The sequence below is a fragment of the Microcaecilia unicolor genome, chromosome 3 (genome assembly GCF_901765095.1).
Source record: "Microcaecilia unicolor chromosome 3, aMicUni1.1, whole genome shotgun sequence".
Classification (NCBI taxonomy): domain Eukaryota; kingdom Metazoa; phylum Chordata; class Amphibia; order Gymnophiona; family Siphonopidae; genus Microcaecilia; species Microcaecilia unicolor.
This window is the reverse complement of record NC_044033.1, coordinates 500,927,542-500,937,152: the sequence shown is the minus strand read 5'-3', so window position 1 is coordinate 500,937,152 and position 9,611 is coordinate 500,927,542.

The following is a 9,611-nucleotide window of genomic DNA, read 5'->3' as shown; positions in this document are numbered from 1 at the left end:
GAGGCTGGCCTTGGAGCTGGGAAGGAGGGAGGGGGGCCCTGGAGCTGAGAAGGAGGGAGGAACCCTGGAGCTCGGAGGGGGGCTGCGCCCTGGAGCTGGGTGGGTGGGAGGGAGCTCGGGGGCCCTGGAGCTCGGAGCTTGGGGGCCCTGTAGCTTGGAGGGAGGGAGGGGGGATGGTCCAGGGGCTCAGAGGGGATGGCCTGGGAGCTCGGAGGGAGGGGTGGCCAGCCCTGGAGCTAGGGTGGGGGGGGGGCGGAGATAGGGTGGGGTCCCATCAAATTGATCTGCACAGGGTCCCGCACTTGCTAAGACCGGCCCTGTCCATTTACACTAATATCCCTGCAAGCAAATGTAGGTGCACTGGGCCATATTCTGTAACTACACGTATACATTTTGGAATGCCCATGAAATGCACATTTCCCCACCCATAACCATGCCCCTTTTTGGCCTACACTCATTAGAAGTTTAGCGTACATCATTACAGAATAAACTTAGCAAGTTTTGCGCGTAAATTCTAGTCAGTGCTAATTAGTGATCATTATTGCTTGTTAAGTGCTGTTATCAACGCACATTAGCTTGTTAAGTTACGTGCATTGTTATAGAATCTGCACCGATTTCAGTGCAGATCTCTAGGTGCCCTGTATAGAATCTGGGGGATAACCCGGGATTCTATATATCGCGTTGAGATTTCCATGCAGAAATTGAAGCATATTCCATAACAATGCACATAAGCTAATTGGTTAACAAGCTAATCAGTGCTGCTAATTGGATGTTAACAACCAATTAGCAGCACTAATTGGCATTAATTAGAATGTACGCTCACTCCTTGCTAAGCGTATTCTATAATGTGGTGCATGTATATTGTAAGTCACATGGTTGAAAAGGGGGCATGGCCCTGGGCATGGAATGAGCAGGTCGTGGGCATATCTAAATTCTTTGCACGTTTTTATAGAATACACCTGCTCTGTGCCTAATTTAGGCATCAGGGTTTACTCCAGGTTTCAATTGGTGTAATTGACTGTGACTAAATTTAGTCACATGGACTGGCCCTTGGTGTATTCTATAAACTGCGTGAAAAATTAGACTTATTCTATAAAGTACACCTAAAGTAAGGTGTACTTTATTGAATACGCTTAAGTGAATTTCATTTTGGTGCTCAATTTTTAGGCATGATATATAGAATCTAGTCCATAATGTATACAGCGCTGTGTACATCTAGTAGCATTATAGAAATGATTAGTAGTACATAAGTACATAAGTAATGCCATACTGGGAAAAGACCAAGGGTCCATCGAGCCCAGCATCCTGTCCACGACAGCGGCCAATCCAGGCCAAGGGCACCTGGCGAGTTTCCGAAACGTACAAACATTCTATACATGTTATTCCTGGAATTGTGGATTTTTCCTAAGTCCATCTAGTAGTGGTTTATGGACTTGTTCTTTAGGAAACTGTCTAACCCCTTTTTAAACTCTGCTAAGCTAACCGCCTTCACCACGTTCTCCGGCAACGAATTCCAGAGTTTAATTACGCGTTGGGTGAAGAAACATTTTCTCCCATTTGTTTTAAATTTACTACACTGTAGTTTCATCGCATGCCCCCTAGTCCTAGTATTTTTGGAAAGCATGAACAGACGCTTCATATCCACCCGTTCCACTCCACTCATTATTTTATATACCTCTATCATGTCTCCCCTCAGCCGTCTCTTCTCCAAGCTGAAAAGCCCTAGCCTCCTTAGTCTTTCTTCATAGGGAAGTCGTCCCATCCCCGCTATCATTTTAGTCGCCCTTCGCTGCACCTTTTCCAATTCTACTATATCTTTCTTGAAATGCGGCGATCAGAACTGAACACAGTACTCAAGGTGCGGTCGCACCATGGAGCGATACAAAGGCATTATAACATCCTCACACCTGTTTTCCACACCTTTCCTAATGATACCCAACATTCTATTCGCTTTCCTAGCTGCAGCAGCACACTGAGCAGAAGGTTTCAGTGTATTATCGATGACGACACCCAGATCCCTTTCTTGGTCCGTAACTCCTAACGTGGAACCTTGCATGACGTAGCTATAATTCGGGTTCTTTTTTCCTAGTAGTAGTAGCTGTAGTAGTAATTTTGCAGTATTTTGCCAGTTTCTGTGTGCTAACCCACATTTTACCCATTTTATGAATTTTTTTTCAGAGAGTGCATGTCATGGGTGTAGAGAAGGCATGTTAGGATTAAAGCATGCTAACTCGATAACATTCATAATTAATTTGAAGTACTGCATGCCATTCTGAAGACTACATTTTCTATAAAATATATACAAGGTGGAGTCTGTACACAGGGAGACTTTTAAAATGGTTAGTGATTTTTGTCATAACGCATATTGGGGCAAACTTAAAGATTTAATTATATGTACATACTTTGGAAGAATTGTGAAAGAAGAGAGAGACGGATATTTAAATACCTCTATGACATAAATACATAGGAGATGGGCCTCTTTTAATTGAAAGCTAAACTCTGGAATGGAAGGGGGATGACACAAGATGAAAATGAAAGGGGATAGACTCAGGAGAAATCTAAGAAAATGCTTCTTTGCATAAAAGGTGGTGGATTTGTGAAATGGCCTTCTAGTGGAGGTGGTAGAGATAATCACTGAGGGACGAAAATTGTAGAGTTTGGTAATTGGTGCGAAAGGGACGCCCAAATTGCGATTTGGTCGTCCTTGCAAAACGGCGAAATCTAGGGGCGGGGAAACCCGTATTTTTGAAACAAGATGGACATCCATCTTTCATTTGAAAAATACCATCAGGGACATCCAAATCCTTAAATTTCGCCGTCCCTAGATTTGGACGTCCCTAGACAAGGACATTTCTGATTTTTAGCGATTTTCAAAACCAAAGACGTCCATGTCAGAAATGACCAAATGGGAGGTGTAAGCATTTATAGGATGAATAACTCTTCTGGGCTAAGCTACCCAATGAGTAATTCCCAGGTTCCGTTTACAGGAGTCTGGCTAAACCAACTTCCTAGATCTGTCCAGGGGTTATATATTATAAAGGAACCTGGCTGTTCTGGGCCTACACCAGAACTTTTCTTCTGTTAGAGAGAACTGGAATAAAAGTAAAGTCACTGCTGTGAAATATATTAATTTATTATATAGGTAAGAAAATAGAATAATACACCCTACACTACAGCTCAGCTGTACAAATGTAGCTCCCTTATGCTGATAAGCAACTGTAGAATGTATTGTCTAACTTAAACACTGATATCACTGGTTACTAGGTTATTACACAATCCTGATTAGTAATACTGACTAGGTCATGAAGTAATACAGTTAGCAGCACATCTTCCTGATCACAAAGTTCTGACTAACCCGCCTTTGCTGAGATAAGAACCCACTAGCTAATCCCCAACTATAGGAAATAAATCTCTGTAATCCTCACCGAGCCGACTCTAGGTGGTCTCTCAGATGAAGTGGACACAGGTTTTTCCCTTTAGACTCCAGCTGTTTTCCACAGCGAGTCCCCGTCTTAGGAAACAACACAGGCTCTCTGCAGCATGCAGGATTACAGTCTCTCTGGCCGGTAGAGCTGAACCAACAGGTACTTTCTTCAGATGGTCAGTTCACAAGGTTGTGGACCACTTCAGGTCTCGCTGGTCTTCTTTTCAGCTACCCTTCTTCCAGTAGAACCAGACAAATCCTCCCTTTGTTCTTTTCTTTCTTCTTCTGTGTCTGTCCTCTTTTCTCTGTCCCTTTTTTGGTTCCCTCTCTCTGGCCCCTGATTCCCAGGTGACCAGACAGCAACCAATCAGGATCTTGTCCAGCTCCTTCCCTGAGCAAGAAAACCCTTTTTGATCTTCCAGTTGTTACATTGTGGTATGCATTCCTGTCTCTCATCAGACTCGCTGGCACCATGGCCTTACCCCCTGTAGCTCATCAGGGAGGTGCAAGGGTCAGGTAGCCCACTGCATATCCTTGAGTTTTTTCCAGACCTGCCAGTTATGTACCACAAGCAGAGCTCTGCCACAAACAGAAAGTTGAATCTGCTTGGTCACTGAAGTGCAGGGTCTTAGTTCACAGACTCCATCTTGACATAGTTGTATACACAGGCTGAGACCAGCAGAGTGAGGCTCACAGGGAAATAGCCCTACAGAGGAGCTAGCATTTGTAGTGCACTGGTCCCCCTCACATGCCAGGACACCAACTGGGCACCCCAGGGGGCACTGCAGTGGACTTCAGAAATTGCTCCCAAGAACATAGCTCCCTTACCTTGTATGCTGAGCCCCCCAACCCCCCCAAAACCCACTACTCACAACTGTACACCACTACCATAGCCCTAAGGGGTGAAGTGGGCACCTAGATGTGGGTATAGTGGGTTTGTGGTGGGTTTTGGAGGGCTCGCTGTTTCCTCCACAAACGTAACAGGTAGGGGGGTGGGGGTAGGTCCGCTTGTCTGAAGTGCACTCACCCACTAAAACTGTTCCAGGGACCTGCATACTGCTGTCATGGACCTGAGTATGACTTTTGAGGCTGGCATAGAGGCTGACACGACATATTTTGAAAGATGTTTTTTGTGGGTGGGAGGGGATTAGTGACCACTGGGGGAGTAAGGGGAGGTCATCCCCGATTCTCTCCAGTGGTCATCTGGTCATTTCAGGCCCCTTTTTGTCCTAAGAAAAACAGGTTCGGGTGAAAACGTCCACGTGCTCATCAGGGACGTCTTTGTTTTTTTCAATTATGGGTCAAGGACATCCAAGTGTTAGGCATGCCCAAGTCCCGCCTTCGCTACACCTCTGACATGCCCCCTTGAACTTTGGCCGGCCTTGCGACGGAGTGCAGTTGAAGACGCCCTAAATAGAGCTTCGATTATACTGATTTGGAAATCCCTGGGAAAGGACGTCCATCTTCCGATTTATGTCGAAAGATGGACGTCCTTGTCTTTTGAAAATGAGCCCAATTGTCTTTGCCTACTGTTTTTTTTGTGTGTTTATATGTAATAATTTAATAATCCTTTAAAAATACAGAGAAATCTACCTAAAACATAAAGTGCATTTTACATTCACTTACCGCATGTTTGCAACAAATAGAGCTGGCTATTCAGACTGCAAACTCTTTGTAAGTTCTATAGAAGATGTAAATATCATTTGGAAAACAGGGCTTTAAAGGGGTATGATTGTGAGAAGTTCTGAGAGAAGAGGACATTTCTCTGGGTAAGTGAATATTATTTTGCTCTGTGTTTTAGTGATTTAAAGATTGGGGATAAAAGAGAAATTGTAGATTTATTGATAAAGATAGTTTGAATAAAAAAACACAACAACAACAAACTTTATTAACTAGTTTCCATAGTGTAAAACCCTTTTACCCACAATTTTAAACTCGAAATTTCAGCAGCCAAAGGTAGAAACTTAACTACTACTACTACTACTACTTATCATTTCTATAGCACTACCAGACGTACGCAGCCCTTCACACTTGAACATGGAGAGACAGTCCCTGCTCAATAGAGCTTACAATCTAATTATGACAGACAGACAGGACAAGTAAGGGATAAGGGTTAGGACAGACAGGACATATCAGGGATAGGGGACAGTTGAAGGTTTAGGTTTCGGAGTTAAAAGCAGCATCGAAGAGGTGGGTTTTTAGCCTAGATTTGAAGATGGCCAGAGACGAGGCTTGGCGTACTGGCTCAGGAAGTTTATTCCAGGCATACAGTTCAGCAAGATAGAAGGAACGGAGTCTGGAGTTAGCGGTGGAGGAGAAGGGTGCAGATAAGAGAGATTTGCCCAGTGAGCAGAGTTCCCGGGGAGGAGTGTAGGGAGAGATGAGAGTGGAGAGGTACTGAGGAGCTGCAGAGTGAATGCATTTGTAAGTTAGTAAGAGGAGTTTGAACTGAATGTGGAAACGGATAGGGAGCCAATGAAGTGACTTGAGGAGAGGGCTAATATGAGCATAACGACACTGGCGGAATATTAGTTGTGCAGCAGAATTTTGAACAGATTGAAGAGGAGAGAGATGGCTCAGTGGGAGACCTGTGAGATGCAAGTTGCAGAAGTCTAAGCAGGAGGTGATAAGAGTGTGGATGAGGGTTCTGGTTGCATACTCAGAAAGGAAAGGGCAAATTTTGGTGATGTTATAGAGGAAGAAACGACAGGTTTTAGCAGTCTGTTGAATATGTGAAGCGAAGGAGAGGGAGGAGTCAAAGATGACCCCAAGGTTACGTGCTGATGAGACAGGAAGGATGAGCATATTATCCACAGAAATAGAGAAAGGGGGGAGAGGAGAGGTCGGTTTAGGAGGAAAGATAAGAAGCTCAGTCTTGGTCATGTTTAGCTTCAGATGGCGGTGAAACATCCAGGCAGCAATGTCAGACAGGCATGTTGAAACTTTGGCCTGGATGCCTGCTGAGATTTCTGGTATAGAGAGGTAGATCTGGGAGTCGTCAGCGTAAAGATGATTAACTGTCAAAGACTACAGAATTAACAGTTTTTATGCCCACCCACTTCTAGCACATCTCTTCATTTATAGTCTTAATTTATAGTCAGTTAGTCTAATTAGGATAACAAGAGGTGAGTTTTCATTACAGACTTTTAATTACATTTCATTACTTTCTGAGAAGTATCTAGTCTTTTGCATTGAGTATCACATGTATGATTATCTCCCATTTGGCGAGAGGATATATGTGTGTGCTCGATGCAAAGAGCCCTAGCTCTCAGAAAACACATCTGTTCTCTTGAGGCTAGATTAGCAGACTTCGAGGAGCTGAGGGAGACAGAGAGATACATAGAGGAGGCTTACAGGGATGTTGTAGAGGAGTCCCATCTCCAGCCTGGCAGCCCATGTGCTGCCATGGAGGAAGGAGGCCTCCTAAAAGGAGAGCATCACCTTGGTAATCCTGTAGCCAGACCCAACAGGGAGTGCAATATCTTCTCACACTGAGGATGTGTTTCTGGGAGCTTCTGCCCAAGAGGGAAGGGTAGGAATGTAGATAGCTGGGTGGCTGGTGGATGTTAGGATCCTCTGGTCACTTGCCACCTGGTGTGAAATACACTCAAAGCACAATTGTCTAAATTTCACGGTGTCAACAAGAAACTAGAGCGGCAGTCTCAACTTTTGCTATGTGTGAAAAATGCCATGTTTAGTGGAAAACTGCCAAAAAAAAACCTTTCATCCATAGACATTTTTGCTTTGTTCCATTATGGCAGAAAAACTTCCAAGTTTTGGGAATACCCAAATCCTTCCCCCAACATGCCCCCATTGTGATTTGGATGTATTGCATACAAACTGCAAAGAAAAATGTCTTAAAACTGGGTTTCAAAAACAGCAAATTGGATGTTTTGCAAAAACAAAAATGTCCATCTGGTGCTTTGTGCCACTTTGTGGATGTTTTTCTGTTTCAAAAATGTCTTATTCAATTAAAAAAAATACTTGTATAGGTGCTAAAATAAAAAATATTTATTTTCAAAACATTAAGCAAGTTGTCATCTATAGCCCACAGTTAACAATGGAAATGTTTTAAAGCACTGCTGCATTGAATCTGGACTTAGCCCATGGGAAATTCTCATGTTAAGACACACTCCAGCTTATTTTCGAAACAGAAAAACGCCTATATTGCCACCCAAATCGGGAGATGGGCGTCTTTCTCCCGTGGGCGCCCAAATCGGTATAATCGAAAGCCGATTTTGGGCGTTTCCAACTGCAATCCATCGCGGAAACGGGTAAAGTTGACGGGGGCGTGTCTGAGGCGTGGTGAAGGCGGAACAGGGGCGTGGTTATCGGCCGAGGAGAGATGGGCGTCTTTAGCTGATAATCGAAAAAAGGCGTTTTTACTGCGATTTTGGGTCACTTTTTTTGGACCCTTTTTTTCACGAACAGGTCCCAAAAAAGTGCCCCAACTGACCAGATGACCACTGGAGAGAATCGGGGATCACCTCCCCGGACTCCCCCAGTGGTCACTAATCCCCTCCCACAAAAAATCCCCACTTTAAAAACTTTTTTTCCAGCCTCTATGCCAGCCTCAAATGCCGTACCCACCTCCATGACAACAGAATGTGTTCGATCCTCTCATAGCCTTTCCCTGCATCAGATGTGGCTCTCGGGTGCACTACAGGGTCACATCAGCATTGCATTGTGGTGGGTGTAGGGTATTGGGCTCGGTGATTTCATTAGCTTGTGTTACAGTCTCACGATGTTGGTAGTTGGTAGGCTCTTCTCCCATGGTGCTTTTCCCCCTGCCCACTGGGTCAGAGTGTGCCCTGTTGTGTTTCCTGTTGTAGTCCATGCGGTAGTGGCCGTTTTTGTAAGCCAGTTTACTTCCCTTTCCTGTGGGGGAAGCAGGTGGAGGAAGAGAGGTTGGTGGTTGGGAGGCAAGGATAGTGGAGGGCAGACTTATACGGTCTGTGCCAGAGCCAGTGATGGGAGGCGGGACTGGTGGTTGGGAGGCGGGAAATATTGCTGGGCAGACTTGTACGGTCTGTGCCCTGAAAAAGGCAGGTACAAATCAAGGTAAGGTACACACATATGAGTTTATCTTGTTGGGCAGACTGGATGGACCATGCAGGTCTTTTTCTGCCATCATCTACTATGTTACTATGTTATGTTAACAGATATCTCAGTCAAAATTGGGTCCAGTAATTAATTCAATTAGAGCAAAAATCTTGAGAAGGGGTAAACCCGCTATAATAAAGTAGAGCTGACGCTGGGAGAGACTGTAGGGGACAGCCCTTGACACAGCTCGGTGCAGAGCGAAACATGCATGTTGGGCAGTTGAACCCTTTGGCCTGATTACAAAAAGAAGAGATAAGTAATTAAATTGATAAAAATAAAAGAGTTTGAAATTTAAAAATAAGAAAATCGGCTGAACCGATGAAGAAGTGGGCGCTAGCTACATTGCCAGGTTTACATTTTTGGCAATGAGCGCCGCTGAGGTTGCCTTTGAAAAATATGAAAACATGAAAATTGTTAATATATGTTTTTGAAAAAACTTTCTATATGTTTGAGAGCTAGAAAACTCTAAAAATAGTGTGAAGATTTTTGCTCTAATTGAATTAATTACTGGACCCAATTTTGACTGAGATATCTGTTAGAATCTCTATGGGACTGGTGCACAGTTTTCTAAAACTAGCCACGATTTGGTTTTTATACTATGTTATGTTAGCCATGTTACAGAACTTAGTTCTTACTTTGAATGTGGCTGAAAGAGGGCATTGTACACCATTCTGCCAGCTCGGACCTACTGCTAATCTCAGTACCAGGGAGACTCGTTGCCAGTGGGGCACAACCTCTGATCTGCAGTTAACTGTGAGTAAAGGTGGTTATTCCAATAAAGGACGTTCTTGGAGAGATTAGTCTTCAGGTGTCAACTGCTGTGCCAATGTTATACAGCAGCAACAAGTCCTAGAGGCCTGCGTGTATGCAGGTCCCTGGAGCACTTTTAGTGGGTACCGCAGTGCACTTCAGCCAGGTGGACCCAGGCCCATCCCCCCCACCTGTAACACTTGTGCTGGTAAATTGGAGGCCTCCAAAACCCACTGTACCCACATGTAGGTGCCCCCTTCACCTCTAAGAGCTATGGTAGTGTTGTACATTTGTGGGTAGTGGGTTTTGGGGGAGGGGGTTTGGGGACTCAGCA